Source organism: Filicampus tigris, chromosome 13 (assembly GCF_054856515.1).
Source record: "Filicampus tigris isolate MCC_2025a chromosome 13, RoL_Ftig_1.0, whole genome shotgun sequence".
In the NCBI taxonomy this organism is placed as follows: Eukaryota; Metazoa; Chordata; class Actinopteri; order Syngnathiformes; family Syngnathidae; genus Filicampus; species Filicampus tigris.
In genome coordinates, this window is record NC_141229.1 from 6,286,845 (window position 1) to 6,307,364 (window position 20,520).

The 20,520-nt window shown below is 42.2% G+C and overlaps 1 long non-coding RNA gene across 1 annotated transcript; it reads right to left on the bottom strand.

The window, feature by feature from the left end:
- LOC147137374 (uncharacterized) lies at positions 1-20,512 on the bottom strand. Its single transcript, XR_015089355.1, has 3 exons — positions 20,460-20,512; positions 19,994-20,027; positions 1-610 (listed from the first exon to the last, which is right to left on the bottom strand). It is a non-coding gene; the product is annotated as an uncharacterized LOC147137374 (long non-coding RNA).
- Positions 20,513-20,520: the final 8 nt, after the last annotated feature.

The following is a 20,520-nucleotide window of genomic DNA, read 5'->3' on the forward strand; positions in this document are numbered from 1 at the left end:
GGTGACCTTTTTTCAAACCTTGCACTTAACAAATATCGCATATATAAATTAAAAAAAATAAATAAAAGAAAATCAAATTTATACTAATAAAAACTAAACTAGAAGGAAGCATTTTCAAAAAATAAAAACCAATAAAAACTAACAAACCTGCTCTTAAAATGAATTAAAACTGAATTAAAAAAAAACAAAAGTCAAAATGAAAGAAAAAATAACCAGAATGAAAAATCCCAAACTATTAGAACACTGGTCACAACATAACATCATCACAGGGGCACCGTAATTGGTTGAATGGGCTGGTAGGAAATAATGAGATGAATCCACCACGGACGCCACGCGTCAAGTCAGTGTGGGCTGTACCTCTTGAGCTCGAAGAATTCTTATCACGTGAAAAGAAGGGACGCACCACCGCGCTGCGGTCGCTCGGAGTCTGCAGCTGGGACAACAAAGTGACGACAGGGGAGAGGCTGCTCGCCACTCCTCCCTGTTCCTCACCCTCTGTTTAATCAGTTTTTGCGAGCCTCCGCGGAGTTGGGCCACTCTCCTGGTGGCCGTAAAAACCTTTGAAGTCACACACGCCATGAAACAGTCTGATAGCGCTCCTGCACACACCCTAAAAAAAGCGGAATCAAATGCTATTTATAGCCAATAACATGATCAAAGTGCGCGACAAAATTACTTTAAAATGTCTTGATTCAATCGAGTTGACGCACTCCATCTCGCCCGCACACAAACTTTCAAAAAAGCGACACAAATGCACCCCCTAAAAATGTTCAGTCACAGTCTATTTAGGGTTGAACAAGAAACGACTAACGAAACAACACGCACCCTTTAAAAAACAAAAACAAAGCATATTTATCTCCAATAATATTGGAAACATGATCAAAACACGCGCAAAAATCATGTTACAGTTGGCGCACCCCCTGTCCCACACTCCCTCCTACAATCAAAACCAGTCATCAGATCATCCGAGGACGCACAAAAAAATCCCACAACCACCCTTTTTAAGCAGACAAAAATCAATCGCGTGACAACTCTGCGTATAAGTGTCACTGCGTTTTAGAGCTGCTGATTATTTCAAAGATAAAACAAAGCACATTTACAGCCAGTAATCATGCAAACATTATCTAAAAAAATGAGAGTAATCCAAGAATCGAAACAGATTTGGCACACCGCCTGTCCCCCCCACCCACCCTTCGTTTAATCCCAATTTTTTTTGCGAGCCTCGGCCGAGCCGGGCCACTCTCCCGGAGGCCGTAAAAACGAAAAGGCACTTGCGACATGAAAGAAGAATTCCCGCCATTAACCAGAGGAAGCGCGCCACCTGAGAGGCGATGTTTGAATGACGAACGTTACATCGAATACCAAATATAGCTCAGTAAAATACCCACCTGGGAAACATTTCTGCCTTGAAAGGTTTATTTAGTTATCTCTCTACATGTCCCGTGGGGAAATATACTGTTAAGTAAACTGAGCTGATACAAACCAGTTGTCGGCATACAATGGTGAACACATTTCGACCCAACTGTGGAACGCGCTCTGCCAAAACCGGATGGCTGGATCTCCTGGTTTATGGTCTGCGATTTAGTGGACTTCATCAATTTAAATTGGAATCATTTGAATGGAAAGTAAGGAGGTAAAAAGGTCGACCCGGTGAATGGCATAATTTGGTACACGTGTAAATCACTGAATTAAACACTCAAACCGTGCATAATGTTACAGTGACTTCATCTTTTTTTTTTTTCAGTGGAACCTCAGTTTTTGTAAGCCCATTTCAACCATTTTATTCCCCTGACAATTTTGTCACAGTTTTTGTACATCCACTTGGTTTGGCCGGAATCGATGCACATCCAGTCGAAGCATTTCGAAAGTTGTGTTCAAGGCGCATTACGCAATTCGAGCATTTATTCACAACCCAAGGCAATAAAGCCTGCTTGGCGACACCCCGGCAAATTTTGGCAACATCGGCGTCACACATCCTGTCAAACGTCAGACCTTCAAAATAAAATCAAACAATATAATAATGCACATTTTCTTATTTAGCCAACACACTCAATAAAAAAAGCACAAAATTGTGTGAGTGTGACTCCTAAATAAGCCACCATTGGGCCAAAAGAAAGAGTGGTGAAACTTTTATGATATTGGAATGCTTTTGTTTTAATGGCCTGACATTTGAAAGAATGTAACGGATTCATCAAGAAAACTTAGGTTCCACTGCACAATACATTTGCACTCAATTTCAAAACTGGACATATATTTCAGAACAGTTTGTACTTTTATGTGTCATACATTCGAGCTGAGTCATTATTTAAATATCTTTTTTATTGTTCTATGCTTGGGAGTTAAGAATTCTTTTAGGTGGTACTTGGTGTAAAAAAGTTTGAGAACCACTAGACTAAAGTACAGTATATGCTCCAGTGTGTGTGTCTTTTTACAGAATATGCTCAGCTGCATTCATGTGGATAATTATAACTTTATAGAGATTTTTTTTTTCTCCCCTCCCTTCTTTATGACCACATCTGCAGCTGAGGCAAATCAGCCAGGGCCAAACTATTTTTCTTTCTCTTTCGCTGTTTCCTTCCCGTTTTTATCTTCCTCTCGGACCCGGACCACCAACGTGAGGCGGGACCAGAAGTAGTGGCAATTCCAAAAACGTCACTGAAGCTAAGTTTCTCTAGTTCCTGAATCGGAGATATGTGCGTGGGTGTGTGTTTATTATTGGCAGCACGGTGAAAAGTGGTTAGCATGCCTGCCTCTCTGTTGGAACTTCAAGTCTTGGCCTTTCTGTGTAGAGTTTGCACTGCGTGAATTACCTCTAGGTTCTTCCTCCAACAATCCAAAAACATGCATTTCAGGTTCATTGTAGTTCATTTTAATCACTGTTAGTTTTAGTTTGTCCCACAAACCCTCCAAAAAACAAAAGCAGTGATGAGTGTCCACAGATCGTTCGAGGAGACAAGCAATCTCTCGACAACACTATTAAGCAAACAAAAATCTCTCGTGCGACAGCTCGGCGAGTTTGCGACACTGCTTCTTATCACGACACCCGCAAGGTTGACATCCCCGCGGCAGGCAGGCTGTTGATTCTTTTTGAAAACGCTGACATTTTTGCCAGTAGACTGTAAAGACCGTTACGTGACAACATCAGATTGAGATCGGACTCTTCCTTCAATGGCGGATTAGCGGTGACGAGTGTTCCGTGTGGTGTTGGAACGCTTTTGTGAAAGGCTCAAGACTTAGTTGGACAAATCAAAGGTGAATGCCTCCTCTTTCATCCAGCTTGTTTTTGGCATTTTCTCGACGCGTCCAGTCTCGCAATCAGTCGGTGTTTTCATCTGTTTTTTTATTTTCAGATGCTTCAATGGGCACACGGGCGACTTATCTCCGCGGGGCCTGCATCCTGCCAAGCGTGGGGTTTCACAGCTCGCCGGCCGCTATCTGGACCCTGGTCAGCAGATATGTTGGCATGCGGGTCCGACGCCGGCACGAGATCAGACAGCACGTCGTGTTGCCCAGCTTGCTAGATTGGAGATACTGGGCACAGGGAGCCCAGTATAGATATGAAGCCGAAACGTTATTTGGGTTTTACAACACTTAAACTTCTTTAAAGCGGAAATCAACCCAAACATATTTTTTACAAGAATATGTTCCCAGCAGGCCCACTAGTTGAAACACGGCATTATGATAAATATTATAAAAATTACATCCCAACTGCTCACAACGACCAATCACGGCTCAGATTCAGAAAACAGGTCAGCCGTGATTGGTCATTACTTGAGCCCTGAGTAGTTGTGATGTCATTTTCAGTCGACATAAGTGACAAAATGGCCGCCCCCAGAGATGGCTGAAAACGGGTGGATTTATTTTTATTCCACAAACGCAATATTTATCAGAATGCCTTATTTCAACTAGTGGGCTTGCATAGAACATATTCTAGGAAAAATATGTTTGGGGTGACTTCCTTTAAATGACTCAAACATGATGGTAGCACAGTACAGTAGTACCATGACTTACAGGTGCTCAAACTTATCTTAAATTTAACCTACAAAAGTGGGTGCTGAGAGGAAGTGGATGGTGTCTGTCCTGCCCATCCTGAGTGTGTTGTGCGTATTTTGGCAAATTGTGCTTGCTTCAAGTTTTAGTCATTCTTCGCAAAGCATTAAGAATATATGAATGTGAGTATTGTGTGTGGTCTGTCTACATATGTTCTAACAACATTTGTGTTCAGATCTCTGCCGCTGAAAGGGTAACAACACCGCCACGTAGATGCTAATTAGCTAGTTAGCCAGTGTGTCTATGGAATTTCCTATTGTTAGCATTTAGGTAGAGGAGGCTATGTTGTTTCCTCAAATTCACAACGTTCTCTTTGTTTTGTTTATGTTGACAGTCGTCTTCAGCTGGGAGTAGCAATACACAGCTTGAAGCCTCTTTTCTGAAGAATATTTGACAATTATAACGGCCAAACTGTCACTAGTTGTGAAGTGAGTTGAGTCACCTGCCACCACAAAGCGCTCGTATCGGCTTTTCGACGGCTTGTATCTGAAAAAACAACAACACTCAGAAGTTGCGTTACTCGTATCTGAAGGTACCGCTGTCCATCCCAAGGAGGTCAAAATGACCACATCCTCTCTCTCTGGTGGTGGCGCATACCGTCAAATAAAATCGCGAAACACCCAGAGAAAAAAGTGATGCGTAACGCTCATTACAGAGTGTTTCTTAGCCTTCATCTTCTCATTGGGGCCACGTATCCGCTTGCATCCAATAAATGTCATGACTGGTCGTGTTTGTTTGGGGCATGGGGGCCTGTTTTCAGTTGACGAAACCTATGCTACTACAAGGCTACTTTAGCAGTAGCTTCCCAGCAGAGTTCTGCCATTCGAGTGGATTAGCGCATTTGAGTCACTTTTTGTCAGTGAGTCACCCGGATGAGGTTTCCCGTATTTTCCCGCAACTCAAAGGTTCTCGTTAAGTGTCCGCTTCCTTAATTGACCTGCCTTTGATGGTCCCTGTTAAAGGTTCAGTCTGTGTACTGTCACTTGGCGGGGAGCCTGAACTCACTGCAACCTCATGCAGGCTTCTCATAGACCCCTTTTTTTTTTTTTTTTTACTTAACCATTATGACAAAGGCCTCTAATTCATGACATTAATATGAAGACTGCTCCTTATTGGAGATAGTAAGACCGCAGCAAGGTCACATGCAGGTGAATGACTTTCAACTAAGCTAGCTTTTTATGTTGTTTTCCAGTGAGTCGATGCCAAAACAAGACATTAAAATTCCTTCTATATACACTCACGGGTACACCTGCACAATCTAATGAAGACTTTCTCAAACTTTTGAAACCCTGTACGACCATGTGGAGAAAACTGGCCCACCTTCAACATCCCTACTCAACTGGCAAACCCCCTTGACCCCTGCACATTCAATTAGGTACAACTACATGATGGAATCAAGAAGGTACCGAAACGATTATTCCGAGAACTTGAAATCGTTTGTTTACGAAGCAAAATCTCTGCCTTTGTAGGTTCACAGTGATCATTGTACCACACGAACTAATGTTACTGCAGATTCAGTCACCGCTAGAAATAAGTTGGCGTGATGGCCGTGAGGGCAAAATAATGTGTCACACGCTTGCTACATAAGCAACACAGTGCATTCAGGGCGCTTTCACAACGTTGGAACTTCATCGCGCCGCTCGACACATGAACCGTTTTTCTTCAATTACAATGTTTTTATGATCGTGAGAAGCCAAAATGAAAAATAAAAAATCACGATTAAATTTCAATGAATTGACCAGCCCTACGGACATCCACGTCATTCACCAGGCCAGGCCTCAACTTCATCATGAGTGTTTTGAAATCCAAGCTTGGTCACTGGAATGATTTAAACTCATATCGCAATGCACCACTGTACAGCCTTTCCCAAAACATCCAACATTCTAACAGACAGGAAGAGGAACGTCCCATCTGGACGAGAGTGATGAGGGTGTGTTCTCCCATTTTTATTTTTGCTATTCAACCTCAATGACAGAGTGGCATTAAGTTCAGAAGGGTTCAAGTTAGACGCACGCGTGGCCGTCGTGATGAAAAAGTCAGTGCACGCGACGGTAAACAGATGCAAAAAATCACCACCACCTGTGCAACGTGCCACAATGGCTTCCTTTGTCAAGGCCTACGTTGTTGATACAATCTCCACGGCGACGTCAGAGCTCAGCCGCACTGTAATTTAGTCCATACACTGACTTTAACTGTTCGTGTAACCTTTAGGTATCACAGTATACCGTACGCGCTCGCATACATTTTGGAATCAAAACACACACACACACGCATGATCAAAGCAAGTAGAAATTATAGCCTGCGTCCTAACCGAGGCCTGGCATACCCTCTCCTGGCTCTGAAACAAATGCAGCCACAAATGCAAAACAGGCAAATAGGAAAAAGCAAAGAAACACATGTTGCCCTCACCAAGTGCAGCTATTGTCTTTAATTTTTAGGCTTGTCTTTTATGTTTTAATTCAGATGAACGACAACAAGCAAAAACAACTCCTACGGGAAATCATGCCCAATCCCTTGCAGTAGCGTCAAACAGTGCGCATCATAAAGCATTCTCTAGTTATTATTTTTTCCATGCGGAGGATTGAAATGTCATTCATACATTTTTTCAGCGCATTCTGTAGTTAATATTCTAATTTAAAATTTGGTAATTGTGGAAAAGAGCACAATTTTTAGTAGCTATTATTGTAATATTATAAATTGTGAAAAATGGCACATGTTCGCGTCTTCACATCTTTTTCATCACATAAAAAGATTTGCTGTTTTTTTTTATTATCAGAGTGGATAACATGAATGAATAAAGATTCAAAACATACCAAGGGAGTGTAAATGCGTTTAAATCCATCTTAAAAACAATTCTCTTTTCCCATACCTATGATTTAGGTCCGTCAAAGTATTTTTAAAATCATGTTTTTGAAAATGTTGTTCTTGCACTCTATGTACTTTAGTCATTTTAGTTAGATTTTTGATTTTACTTACTTTTAAATCCCTTTAACTGCTTTTAAATGCTGTACTTTTAATTACAGTATGTGAGGTATATGTTATGTTGTGTGCGGCATAAATCAGTGATTCCATTTTTCCCCCCCCTAGGAACTGCCTACCGGTGAACATCTAAACAATGTGAAAATGTTTCGTTGATTATTAACCCCCTCGATTGACCCCCCTCGATTTGGGATCTTTTAACATTTTTTTTTTTCAAAAACAAGAGTGCTATTCATGTGATTTTACAGTAGTTATTATAACGTTATTCATTGTGGAAAAGAGCTCATGCGTACAGTAGATTCTCAAATTATGATAATTATCATTGTGACTTGAGCACACATACATACTTCATGCATTTCTAGTCATTGCATTCTGTAGTTTTTATCATTTTGTTGTGATGTTGTAACTCGTGGAAAAGAGCATACGTGATGTCGTCACGTATTTCTCAAATTACATTCTGTAGTTATTATTATTGTCATTAACATGTTGTGAATTTTGGACTACACAATCACCTGTCGTCATATTTTAATGACATGGCTCGCAGGAAGGATACCTGCATGCGTGCTTGGATGTTCTTTTCAACTTGTTTTTGTCCCGTCGGGCCCTCTCCCACACATCCAGCATGTCGGAGAGGAGATAACGTCTGCACCGCAGACGTGTCGCTATCTGGTTTTGCCTCTTAAACATTTGATGAAGCGATGTTTTCACTCCTCAAAAAAGAAGCATCGTATTTCCAAGGATTGTCACAATTGTTTTTTTTTTTTCTTCCCGCCCCCGGAGGAACGTGAAACAAAACCATTCCGGGGATTCCTGGAGTATTATCTGATGTTAGGACCACCGTGCATGAGTGCTAACCTGCAGATTTGTCAGAGTACTCCATCGGTGTCTCATTTATCGGTTTTCCAACTGCGCGCGGGAAATAGCGTGTTTGTTTGTACAAATGATTAAATTCCCATTGTTGATGACATAATTGTGGCCAGTATAATTACATTAGGCCAAGTTTTTCCTCCCCTACGAGCCCGACTCTACTTTAAGTTTTAGAAAAGCTGTTGTTTGTTTACAACACTCATAAATTACTGAACCATCTCAGTGTCCTCTACATGAAAACACGATGTTTGTCAGATTTTGTGTAATCCATTCCCGCCAGCGTACAATCCCGGGCCGCTGATGAAAGATTTGCGCAATGTGGGCCATCAGCTCATATTGTTTAATTACATCACACTTGCGAAGGGGATTGTTATGAGTTACATGAAGTGGGTTTATATTTATGATGAAGACATACAGTCACAGGAACCCGCACCCTATTCGGACAAAGGCAAATGAAAATACTGAACCCCGATTTGGCTACATGATAGTTACATAGACTGGGGAATGGGTACTCAATTACTGCGACATGGGCATGGCTACTGGACTTTAGTATGGGGTGCCAGGACTTAACACGTGGACCTTTTTATAAAATTTTGCAGTCCACTAGGTCCAAGAAAGGTCCATAGGTCAGGGAAACCTTTCGCACCCACATCTGGGACCCCAGCTGGACTCCGAAATGGCTCAACAATACAAATAAAAAAAAAAATATTTTTTTTTACCTACTGGACACCAAAGTGTACCCCAAACTTTTTGGGGCTTATTTCATGACAGGTCTCTACCTAAATGTATGATCAAAAATGTACATCCATGATGTGGATGTTTTTCTAAGGTCCAAAAAGTAAGGGGCATGATGGTAACTTCCAAATTTGACCAATTTGCAAGACAAAGTGCCTGGAGAGAAAAATCTCTGGGTCCACCAAAAATCGAAGTCATTGGATGTCAACTAGCAACTGTATGAATATTTTTGTATTTCACACATTTGAACGTGAATCATTCGCTAGCGGGGTTCTGTGACAAGCTCAATCATCGCTGGCGTATTAGGTGGGGGTTGGCTTTGGTTTGGGGTGAAGAGTCAAAGATCCGACAAGGTTGAACCGTGTAGTACAAGAACATATGACACGAGGTGGCTGACTGTAACATTCTTTGGCCTCGACCTCACTCGTGTTTGGACTTTAAGTGGTCTTGACTGCGGCCCACCTGCAGAATCACTAATCATCCATCCTTTTTTGAGATGAACTACGAGGCGGGTTGCGCGGACATCGATGGGTATTTCCATGATGTGTTCTGAGGGCAAGACGTTTGTGCATTTGACCACCCTGTTAGCTTGTTTACAGTCTGTACGCGCGGCCTATTTATAGACTCTTGTCCTGGTTGCTAACAAACAACAGCTTGTCTTCAAGATGTCATGAGGCACTGTTGTAACATGTATGCCGCATGCATTAGGGCTCTCTCTTGTCAAGATCGGGTGGTTGGCGGGGGCAAATGTAAATACGCAGCGCTAAGTGTCGGAACAAAAGTCTGATCTAAATTAGGCCGGGGCGCAGATGCACGCAGGTTACAGTGGAACAAAGCAATTTGAGACATGGTTGTAGTAGTGTGTGTGCGGAGTGGAGTGGGGGGAGAGCGTAGGGTAGGGGGCGTCTGAGCTCACAGCTGGGAGAGTGGTGTGCGAACCCTGCCAAAGCCTCAGCACATGACTCCCACCACTTGTCAAAAAATCACCATGTGTGCAATAATGTGATTACAGTCTGGTTACTATTATGATTTGAAACAACACACTTGTGCGGAATGGTGATCGGGGCTTGAGGGTGGGGTGGGGGGCATCGTGAGGGTGAGTTTGGGGTTGAGGCTACGGAGCAAAGGGAGGCGGGGTGCATTGAATTCATTCTCCCTCGGCCCCTCCGTGCCCTGCCGAAGGACAGAGCGGAGGGGTGACTTTCTGGGTCTTGTCGTGGATTTACAAGTTGAGGGAAGCTTTACATCATCCGACCCCCAATTCCCAACCTTTCTCCAGGCTCATTCCAGGTTACACAATCAATGGAGTGCACACAAGGGGTTGTCATCACAGGTGCAGCCAGAGATTGGCCGGGATGAAGGAACGCGTCCAGCTCAACATGTTTTCCACCAGCTCACATTTTTATGTACCTCCGGATGATTCTTCATTAAAAAAAAGTTCGCAAAATCTTGAGACTAAATGGCAAAAAAAAAAATTGACAACCTCCCATAAAAGTGCATTTTTGCCAATTCTGAGTCAAAACAGGGGAAGAGTGGAACATCTCCTGGGCCTAGTGGACCCAAAAATGGGAGTAGGCTGCAACTTCCACAATGTGTGGTTTTGCGAAACAAAATGTCAAAAAATTAACACCCAGGAAAAGGGCATTTTTTGGGGGGGCATTTCTGGGTTCAACTGGGACTCCTGGTGAGGGTTTGGTACTGTTCATCTTCCTTTTCTGGTGTCCGGTGTGGTTACTTGGGGCCGTCAATGAAAAGTATATTATACAGTATATACTGTGTATATATCAAAAACTGAACCCAGGAACCCTTTTTTGCCATTTCTGTATCTGTCATGGCCTCTGGAGAGGGTCTGGAAGGCTTCCTGAACCGGGAGATTGGGGCATGACGGTAACTGCCACAATTTTTGTTTTTGCCAGATAAAATGGCCAAAACTTGCCCCCGAGTTAATGTGCTTTTACCTCCTAATTTGTGCATGTACCTGAATACTCTCCATAATGCTCATGATTTCTTACTCATTCATTTTTTTTCCGAGTGGAACCATGTCGAGTTTGTCATCCTGTGTCCCCACTCTTAAGCAGGTCCATGTTCTCTGCTGCCCCTTGGCTCACTCCTCCAAGCGGTTGGGCAGCCGGCCGAGCAAAGTTGTGACATCACCGCTTTGCCAAAAAATGAATGTGGGCCTGTTTATAATCACGTCCTTTCATTTCTGCCGGTATACACAGGACGAAGAGAAAACTTGGGCAGCCCCTGGCATGTTAGGAGCCAACCGGCCATGAAGGCAGCACTAACTATTCCATGGTAGGCATGAAATGCCACCCATCTTGGATTGTGGTGGAAGTAAGCTAACTCCGGTGGTGCTGGAGAGAAGGATTTATGGCTTGAGTTACCTACCTAATAACTCCCTGGAATCTCAACAGTCTGGAATGTAGATTTTTAAGCTCGAGTTGAGCAGTTTCACCAATCCATATTAAACTTCGACATCTACACTACAGGAAAACAAAAAAAAGCCGCAATGAATGTTTCACATGGAACAAAAAAACGGTGCAAACGATGAGAACGAGCATCTTCAGCATCAACAGATTGGCCAAGATAAGTGTGCATGTCGTCGCTGTCCTGCGAAAAAACACGTAGGTCCAATTTTGGAAACTGTTTTAATTTTCACATGAATGCGATGTCTGTAAAGCGGAAACACCATTCATGTAAAAATAAGAAAAATGAAAAAAATGGACATAAGTGTTTTTCACAGGACAGCGACGATATGTTATCTTTTTTTTTTTCCGTCTGTCGGAGGATCCCTCCTCTTCTCTGCTCGAAGCAACCCCAGTGTAGTTGCATGGCGAACTAAAGAATGTGAGAGCCGGTCTGAAATATCATAATAGTGGTAAATCTATCAAATAAACATACAGTACAATTTCAATATATTATTTGACATATAATGCATCACAAATATAATGCACTTTACACATGAAAATAGACCCGTTCATACGGAAAATACGGAATCCATACATATATGACAGCATATATGTAAACAGGAATAAAGCCTAAACATCAGATATGACTATCTTTAGTAGCTCTTGAAAACATATGGTACAAAAATAGACAGAGTAAATGTTTAATATCTCTAAAGTTGCTTTGTCCCCGTCTCCTGGCTCCACCAATCATCTGAACTGAACGGAACCGTTTCAACCGGTTTGGAAAATGCGGAAGTTAGCTGCGCATAACCCGTCTACCAAGCAGTACAGTACCTGTTTTTGATCATGGAAAAGCATGAGTTCCGTTTCGCTTGGAACTCTGCCTCACCGGGTCCCAGAAAGACAGGGTCACCACGATGAAGTGATATATTTTATCCTATAGAAGATTGAAGGCATCAAGACAGTAGTCAGACTGCAGTAAATTGGAGACTGTGGAGTATAACACCGCAGTTAGCTCACATTAGCATTGAAGTGCATTCCTCGATCGGTGTACCAAAGGGACAACTCTTTCACCTAATTCTCTCCTGAATTCTTAGGCCCTTGTATGTCCCAACAAAATGTGGTCTCCAGACGACTGCAATGCTTTCTTTCCCCGCATATATTGCGAATCCCTTTCAGATGGTGCAGAATGTGGCATCTGGATCTGGATCAGTCCCGAAAAGTGGGGGGAGTGGCACGGGCAAATCAAATTAGGACTTCTCACACATGGACTTCTGTGACTGTTTAGCATGTTTCTTGTCGTTCGCCGTGTTCCTGCAAGGAATGTCGTCCGGCCTTCCCCGCAATCAAGGCGATCTGATTTCCGGCATGATCATAGCTGCGGTTGATTTATCCAACCATCCGTCTTCTGGCCCCGTTCGGGGTTGCGGGAAAAGCTGGAGCCTATCCCAGATGACTGTGTGTAAAAAGTAGGACTACACCTTGGACTGGTTGCCAGGAGTCACTCAAGTTGGAATCGACCCGACTTTGTGTGTAGCACTATACTAGCAGTGACATCCAACAAGTCAAAGCCATACTTGATCCTGTTGTTTCAGCCAGATGTGGGAGTAAGTTTCACATGTGTCAAGTCTGATCCAAGTTTCAAGTCCCAAGTTATTGTGGCAAAAGTCAAGCAAGTCAAGCCGAGTCACCACCAAATTACAAGCAAGTTGAGCCAAGTCATAAAATCTTGCTCAGTCACAACATAGTATATTCGCATTTTAGCCACTTTTCACTTTGTATCTGTTTTGAAGTCTTCAAGACAATCTCCATACTGTCTATTAGATTATTTTCATCTCAATTAAACTCATAACCGACCTGAAGCTTAGTTAATTTTGGGTTTATAGTGACGACTGAAGTTAGCATCCATGGCTGTTGTGTCTCCTATCTTAGGGTTGCAAACGCTGCATGGTTCCAGTCTCTTTTTCCCAAAATAACTCTTCGTCCAACAACAAAACAAATGGTACAGGAACACTATGCAGATTGTCAAATGTAAACAGGGAAGACTTGTCAAGTCATGTAGTTCCAGTCTAAGTCAAGTCAAGCCTCATGAACACCAAGTTAAAGTCTTAAGTTTCAGTCAAGCAATTCCCAAGGCCAACAATTGGCAACCCAAGTCCGAGTGAAGTCGTGCGATTCGAGTCCCCCACTTCTGGTTTCAGCATTTAGTCCTTTCTACAGGGCCTCCTTCTTCTCTGCAAAACTGAAATGTGTTGACACATTTCAACATTCACACACTCAGACGGCTGCGTCGGTAGTACACTTACAGTAAATGTAGTGCAGCACATCGAGGCAGTCTGGCGGGAAGGCACGTGTTTGACCTAGAACCCCAACTAACCAGGTGGGGAAGAATTTGGAATGGTTCAGTAAACCAAGTAGCGAGGCCTCTTGACCAGAACCCAGCTTTGATTCTTTCACCAAGTCCTTCCGCACAAGCCGGGACAAAGCCCAGACTCCTCATAGAAATACTTTGGAAAAGTCCCTGTTGGCTTTTTAGGGAGAGAGTGCTTTCCAAGGCGTATGTAAGGTCGTGTGTGCAATGGTTTTTTTGGCGGAGGGGGGGGGGTTTATGGCCTCTTTTGTGTCCTGTGATGAAACATCTGTGCGCAAGACTGCAGTTTGAGAGCAGCGGGTGCATGCTTGTCTCATGTGTACGAGGTGCGGCCCCAGCTGTTTACATCTTCCACCGAGCCTGCGCTTGTGTTTTCTTGTTCTGAAGCCCTCTCTGCTTTTGCCATTCTTGGGAGTAATGTGTCACAAAAATAACTGTAGTACAAATATTCGTCAATTATGTCATGTTATTAACCCTTGTTACTCTACACCTTTTTTTGGGGGTGGGGGGGGGACTTCCAATGATTGAATGTATATAAGTCCCACAGGAATTTCAAATCAGATCACTAGGTTCTCTGTGGTAAATTTTACTCAAGAGAAGATTGAGGGCTGCAGGTAAAAACAGCTTCTGCAGCAAAGTAGAGACTCTGGCGTTTAACTGCTGATTTCAGAGATAAGAATGTTATGTTTGTTTATGTTTACAAATGTTACAATCAATATGGAGGACCATTGAGAAACCCCAGCTGAGCAGATAGAACTCAAACTACAAATAGTATATTGAGGTTCCTAGTACCCGCTTGTGCTGATGGAAAAGCGTCAAAAGGGGAGTATAGATGTTCTTGGTTGCTAGAAAGACAAAGGACAAGACATGAACACCGTTTAGGTTAGCATGCGCCTCCGCCTATTGGGAGTTACGGCATCTGTGTGAGTGCATGATGAATCGCCAGCACCTGCAAATCTCACGGAAGATGGAAAAGATGGCGGGAATGAGGGGAGGAGTGGGGGGCTTGACTTTCTGAGGAATTGGCAAGAACAGGACTCACCTGCTACAAGGCAAAGAGCCATAAAAAAAAAAATCCTCTCATCCGTTAACTTCCTTTCTTGGTCCATCCCTCGCTCGCTATCAGCTACTATCAGGTTTGCACTCACACACTCTACACGGCCAGCTGTACAGTCTTTACTCAACATGTTTGTCTCGATAATGTGGAAGCTCTCAGGGAGAATGGGGAAAGCTCTAGATTGGCTGGATTTTGACTTGAACGATTCTAGCAGCATCACTGAATTGGCGTTCTTACTTTCATTAGCTGATGTTTTGCAACAAAAAAAACTACATAATCTTGCAAGATTGAAGATTACATAAAAAAAAGACATTGCTGCAATAAAGTCATGATACTGCGGCAAAAAGTCATAATTTTATTAGAAAAAATGTTGTAATGTTAAGTTAATAGAGTATTACACATACAAAGTTAAATGCCTTGAGAAAAATGTGTGATATTAGTCAGTGTAATATCACAAGTCATAATTTTTTGAGAACTAAGTTATGAGAAATAAATCATAATCTTAAAATAGAGAAAATTTGTATTGGAACAATTGGATTTGAGGCAATGCCCCCACATCTTTAAAATCAAAAACAATTTTGTCTAAAACATGCTATTCTAATATGGACTATAATATGGACTAATCACTCTGGATGCTGGATGCACTCTGAACAAATTGTCAGACTGGATAGATAATCCGACGGGAGCAGGAACTAAGCGAGATGGAGACGAGGATGATGAAGGTGGAGCGTGAGACGCTGAAGAAAGCGCAGGAGGTCAGGGATTGTTATACAAACAGAATTCCTTTAATTAATCACCTTGTTTGAACAGCTGGCTCGCTTAAGACAGGTCGTAACGGGATCCCGGTGTGGAAGTGCGGATTACCGACGCGCATTGGCCGGAAAAATATTAGCTGTCAAACGTTGCAGCCCGAGACGCACGGGAGAAGGCCCCCGCTTCCTGGTGGTGAGAGAGCTGCAGTCCAAAAGGGGTGGGGTGGGGGGTGGGGTGGTGGGGGAGGTTAGCTAACATGGCTCCCAAGGGCGTCCCTCAGGGCGCAGCCTGATGTAGCAGTCTGGGAAAGGGGGTTCACACTCAGGGTCAGGTTTGGGATTGGAAAAGTTGGGGAGACCCCCGTGTTAGCGTTCATGTACGGGGAGCATATCAACAACCTCCTGTCAGCGGGACTTGAAGTGGATGTTTATTATTGATGAGGATTGACATCATACTCAAGAATGTGTCTCTGGAATACTTTGCTGTTCTTTTTTTGTATATATATTCGCTATGTAGGTCATTTGGCACAATGGCTACATTCACAGATGGTAATCACCTGAGCTTCGACACGTTTTGTTAGCTGAGTGAAAGCTGAAGAGCTGAAGAGAGACTGCGGGCAGCAAGAAAGGGGGCAGCTGCGGGGAGGTGAAGGCCGTGCAGCATAATACTGCAGCATCCAAGACTTTATGTTTATTTTTGGGAAACCTCAACAAATTTTATCTGAGAGGAGAAACGGGGCAGCTGCAGCGAAGTGGATGCTGTGGAGAATAATGCCGCAGTGTATTTGTTTATGCTTTTGTTATTTCTTGAAATGTTATCCAACAGGAGACTCGGGACCACAAGAGAATAGTGCATTGCAGCAAAGTGGAGACTGTGTAGTAAAATACAGCAACACCATGATTAATGATGTTATTGTGTGTGTGTGTGTTTTTGTAAAGTCTTCAAAATTCACTTGAGAGGAGACTAAGGGCTACAGAGTATAATAACATGGTGCCCAGAACTAAGGATTACAGCACATGATTATTTGTTATAATATACACATTTTTTACCGAAGAGGAGACTGAGGACAACAAGAAAATGCACCGCTGCAACAAAGGGGAGACTGTGGAGTCTAATACTGCCATGTTAAGGGCTGAGGACGTTCGTGTGCTAATTTGTCATCATTTATTCAAATGTTATCCGAGAGGAGACTAAGGACAGCAAGAAAATGCTCAGCAAGATAAGCGTGCAGCAAAAGGGAGACTGTGGCATATTATACTGAAGCATCCAAAGATAAGTATGTTAGCATTTGTCTATGTATTGATATGTTTTAGGGATTTAACAAAACCGATTTGAATTGGATGATCTGTTTTGATTATAAAAATGTGAGTACATTGAATCAAACCGAATCGTTCCATTTTAAACTATATCAAGTTACATATTCAATAAGCTTCTATTGGAGAGATAATGCATATCTTAGAAGAAAATGTCACTTTGACAGTGCTAACAAATTCATTCATATTTATGAAAAAAGTCATCAAAAAAGTAATCGCATCATACCCTCTCGAACTGAGCAGTACCATACAAAATTGAATCGAAATCCCATTGAATCAAATCGTTCCACTTTCCACTTTAAAATTAAACCATTCTTGAATCGTATCGCACTCCAGGTATCGTGATACATATCAATTTGTCTTTTATTGGATATACAATATTTTACTGTAACTTAATATATACTACATATATCGTCGCTGTCCTGTGAAAAACACGTATACGCCAAATTCCCGTTAATAGGATGTCTGTAACACGGACACCCGTTAACGTAAAAATGAAAAAAGAAGTGTTTTTCACAGGACAGCGACGATATATAATATATACTACGGAATTGTATAAATGTATTCATGTATCATAAAAATACATCTATTATCTCGTTGCCTTATTGTTGGTTTCTCTTTCTGTGATTTGCCTCAGTCGCTCAGAGAGCGAAGGGAGTAATGTAGCATCAGGTGTTTGATTGTCAAAGTGTATTTACACGCACATTTAGGGAGGAAACTAATGTTCTCTGACCAAACATACACACACCACTAATATGCAATTGTATAAATACTTACATTGACCTTCCACTTCACTCCCCTTGACCATGATGTCATCGCTAAGGCACTTAATTAGTCACTGAGTGCAGCACAACTGCAACAATGACAGCAGGCTGTTTTTTTCGTGGCGTGAAAAACAAGACCTCGTCTACTCGACATCTGCTGCTTGTTCCTTTTCGTGAGGACCATAAAGTTTGGATGCTGACTTGTTCTGTCTGTCTGTCTCTCCCAGTGTCTCTGAGCAGCGGGATAGCGACCGCTCGCTCACTGAACCATGATCCGCTTCAAAGTGAATGCGAATGAGTTGAAGGAGTGTTTTAGAAGCGTGATGTATAGCGGGCCGGACCACTGGGGTCACACCTTAGTGTGCCCACTGAGGGCTTTAAAGGATGCATCTCTTCCCCTCTTTCTCTCTTTCTCTCCTTCCCTCTGTCTCTCTCTCTCTCTCTCTCTCACTCCCTCTCTCTCTCTCTCACACACAGACACACGCACACACACTCACACACAGGAAAATGTAATTCACTCAACTGTAGATAGTGAAGGCCGCAACACATTTTTGGACACACGCAATGTTGCGGAGTGACGACATGTCAGAGTCTAACCAGACGCTGTCTCCATGTAAGTTAAGATCATCTTTAATACCAACCAGGGAATGGATTTACACCACACTTTAATTAATCTCTACTATTGTCATTGTTTGGTAGGTACTGCTGTTTTGGTTAGCAACCAAATGGGGCTGAGTGAGTAACTTGTGGGAACAATGAACTCAAGTAATCAAAGTAAGTACTGGATGGGAAAATGTTTGTTTATCCATGCATGAACTACCTACTGTCCATCCATCCATCCATCCATCCATCTATCATCCATCTAATCCATCCATCCATCCATTCACAGACCCACTCATCCATCCATCCATCCATCTATCCATCCATCTATCCATCCATCCATCCATCCATCCACCAATCCATCCATCTATACTAACAACAAAATTGGTCAAAAAATAACAAGTATAGTCCATATAAGATAAAATAAATGAATTAAAATTAAATATGTCAAAAAATGACTAGTATATTGGATAAATAAAACATTACGACTATAATTGACTAAAAAAAATTTAAGTAGCGTAGATCAAAAAAACTTGTCGAAGCAACTCAACAAATAACTAAATAAGTACAAGAAATGACTAGCAGAATCAACTGCCGGTAAATAAATTATTTAAAAAATGACTTGGATAATTGACTAAATGAATAAATATAGTATATAAATAAATTGCATGTCAATCTGGCTCCGTTTAAATTTTTATCAACAAAATCTGACATTTTTGCTTCTTTCCTAGTGGACACAATACACAATACTACTTTGAGGGTGTGTGTTTGTGTCAAATTAGTCCCGATTTACCATCAAAGTCATACGTCTGCCGCAAAAAAATGTCATATCTGCAGTAGTCGAAGTGCATCGGACCATCTAAACAGCCCTCCAAAGGTTCTGTGGGATAAATCTTAATCTGCAACCTCATAACAAGTGCAATTTCACCTGATGTGTTTGTCTATGTGTATCTGACGCAGCGCTCATGCATGCACTTAGCAAGCATGTTTCTTGCACATGTTGTTGCTGTGCACTAAAAGTATATGATCGGTATAGACTTACACAGCCGGGCGGTCCCTCCGGGCTCGTGACTGCGGGTCTTAACTACCCCGGACCACATGTTCATGAGCTCACTCTGCAATGCTCGGAGCGTTCTTTGGCTAAATTGGCTAAATGTATGCAGTTGTGTATGTCCATGCCAAAAGCAACACGCAGCCCCTTGACAATCACTCAACTGGAATAGGTTGATTCAAGCTTATAGAAGAATACGAAATCTGGACCAAATGATCTGGAATATTTGTAGTCCCTGCTTGCTATCTTAAAACTGGGCAAATACACGGAGAGGCACCAGTGGCTGGAATATTGCCCACTCGAGTGGCCGATTGGCATCGGCGGCAAGTGGAGCAGTGCTAGGTGTAAAACATCACCTGTCTTACAGAGGACTTAAACAATTACAAAACTATTAAGTTCACTTACCCCCCACATATTTGCAGTTTGACGTTCACAAATTCACCTATTTGCGCCCCCCAACTGCTCCCCCACCCCGTGAAAACAACCCACAGCACATTTTTACTGCTCTTTCTAAATCACCATAGGTGACAGCAAAGCCTTACATAAAAGGAAAGTAGTGCATTGTTGCCAAGGAACTATGTTGAAGTGAGACATCTTGACTGACAGAAAACTTTGCATGTTGGAGAAGAGCTAAATTTAGGCTGGGTTGTTAGCAGAAGAAAAACATTACCCAGTGTCATGGCCAATTCTGGGTACATCTCAGTAAAATTAAATGATCTTTAAACTGTTTAATCTTAACGCTAATGTTGTCAAATGAGTTCCAAATGATGTGGCAGTAAGCTGTTTTTGGATCATAGTCTCTGGTATAGTTACAGTTTCAACTCCTTGTATCAATTAAGGCATTTGTAAACATTTTTGGTGGAAGAGTCAATTACTTGCATTTTTTGCTACTGGCAGCTGAACTTGGTGTAACATCAAGAAATTCAGAGTTCTTATTTTGCCATTTCGGGGATAACTGACTGACTGACTTTGTGTTCCTTCCGCTTCTTGTCCATTCACTGATTTACTATGGCAAGGATACATGAAAAATGCATAGTCTTACCTTGACTTGCACTTGAGCATCCCAACTTTATTTTCTTGAACGAGACAAACAGTAAAACACAGAAATACAAATTGACAACAAACACAAGCAGCTGCAGTAAGCCAAAATTCGCATTCACAAGCTCATAGGTCATGTAACTGATATCACTCGCTAGGCCACGCCCCCTAAAGGTATACAGCGCAGGCACACAGTTGTTGTGACTTCCGGCTTATCCCAAAGTACAAAAATTAGGCTTTATGGAATCAGTTTCTTTATTTACCTTCTATTTTATCATGCTATGTCTTTATATAATACAATGCTACTTTTGTATTATTTTTCCCCTTTCTTTTTTTAACAAAAAACATCCATCCAGTCAATGGACCAGCCGACAATGATGACCAGAGGTTAAGTGGACTCAGCTACAAAGTGGTAAGACACCAACCAGAGGTGTCCCCAAACTTTAGTAAAATGTTGGAGTTGAACTTACTGAGTATTTTGTCAACACTGACCGAGAAGTCGTCCTCTTTGTGAGGTTCCTCGTGTTATTT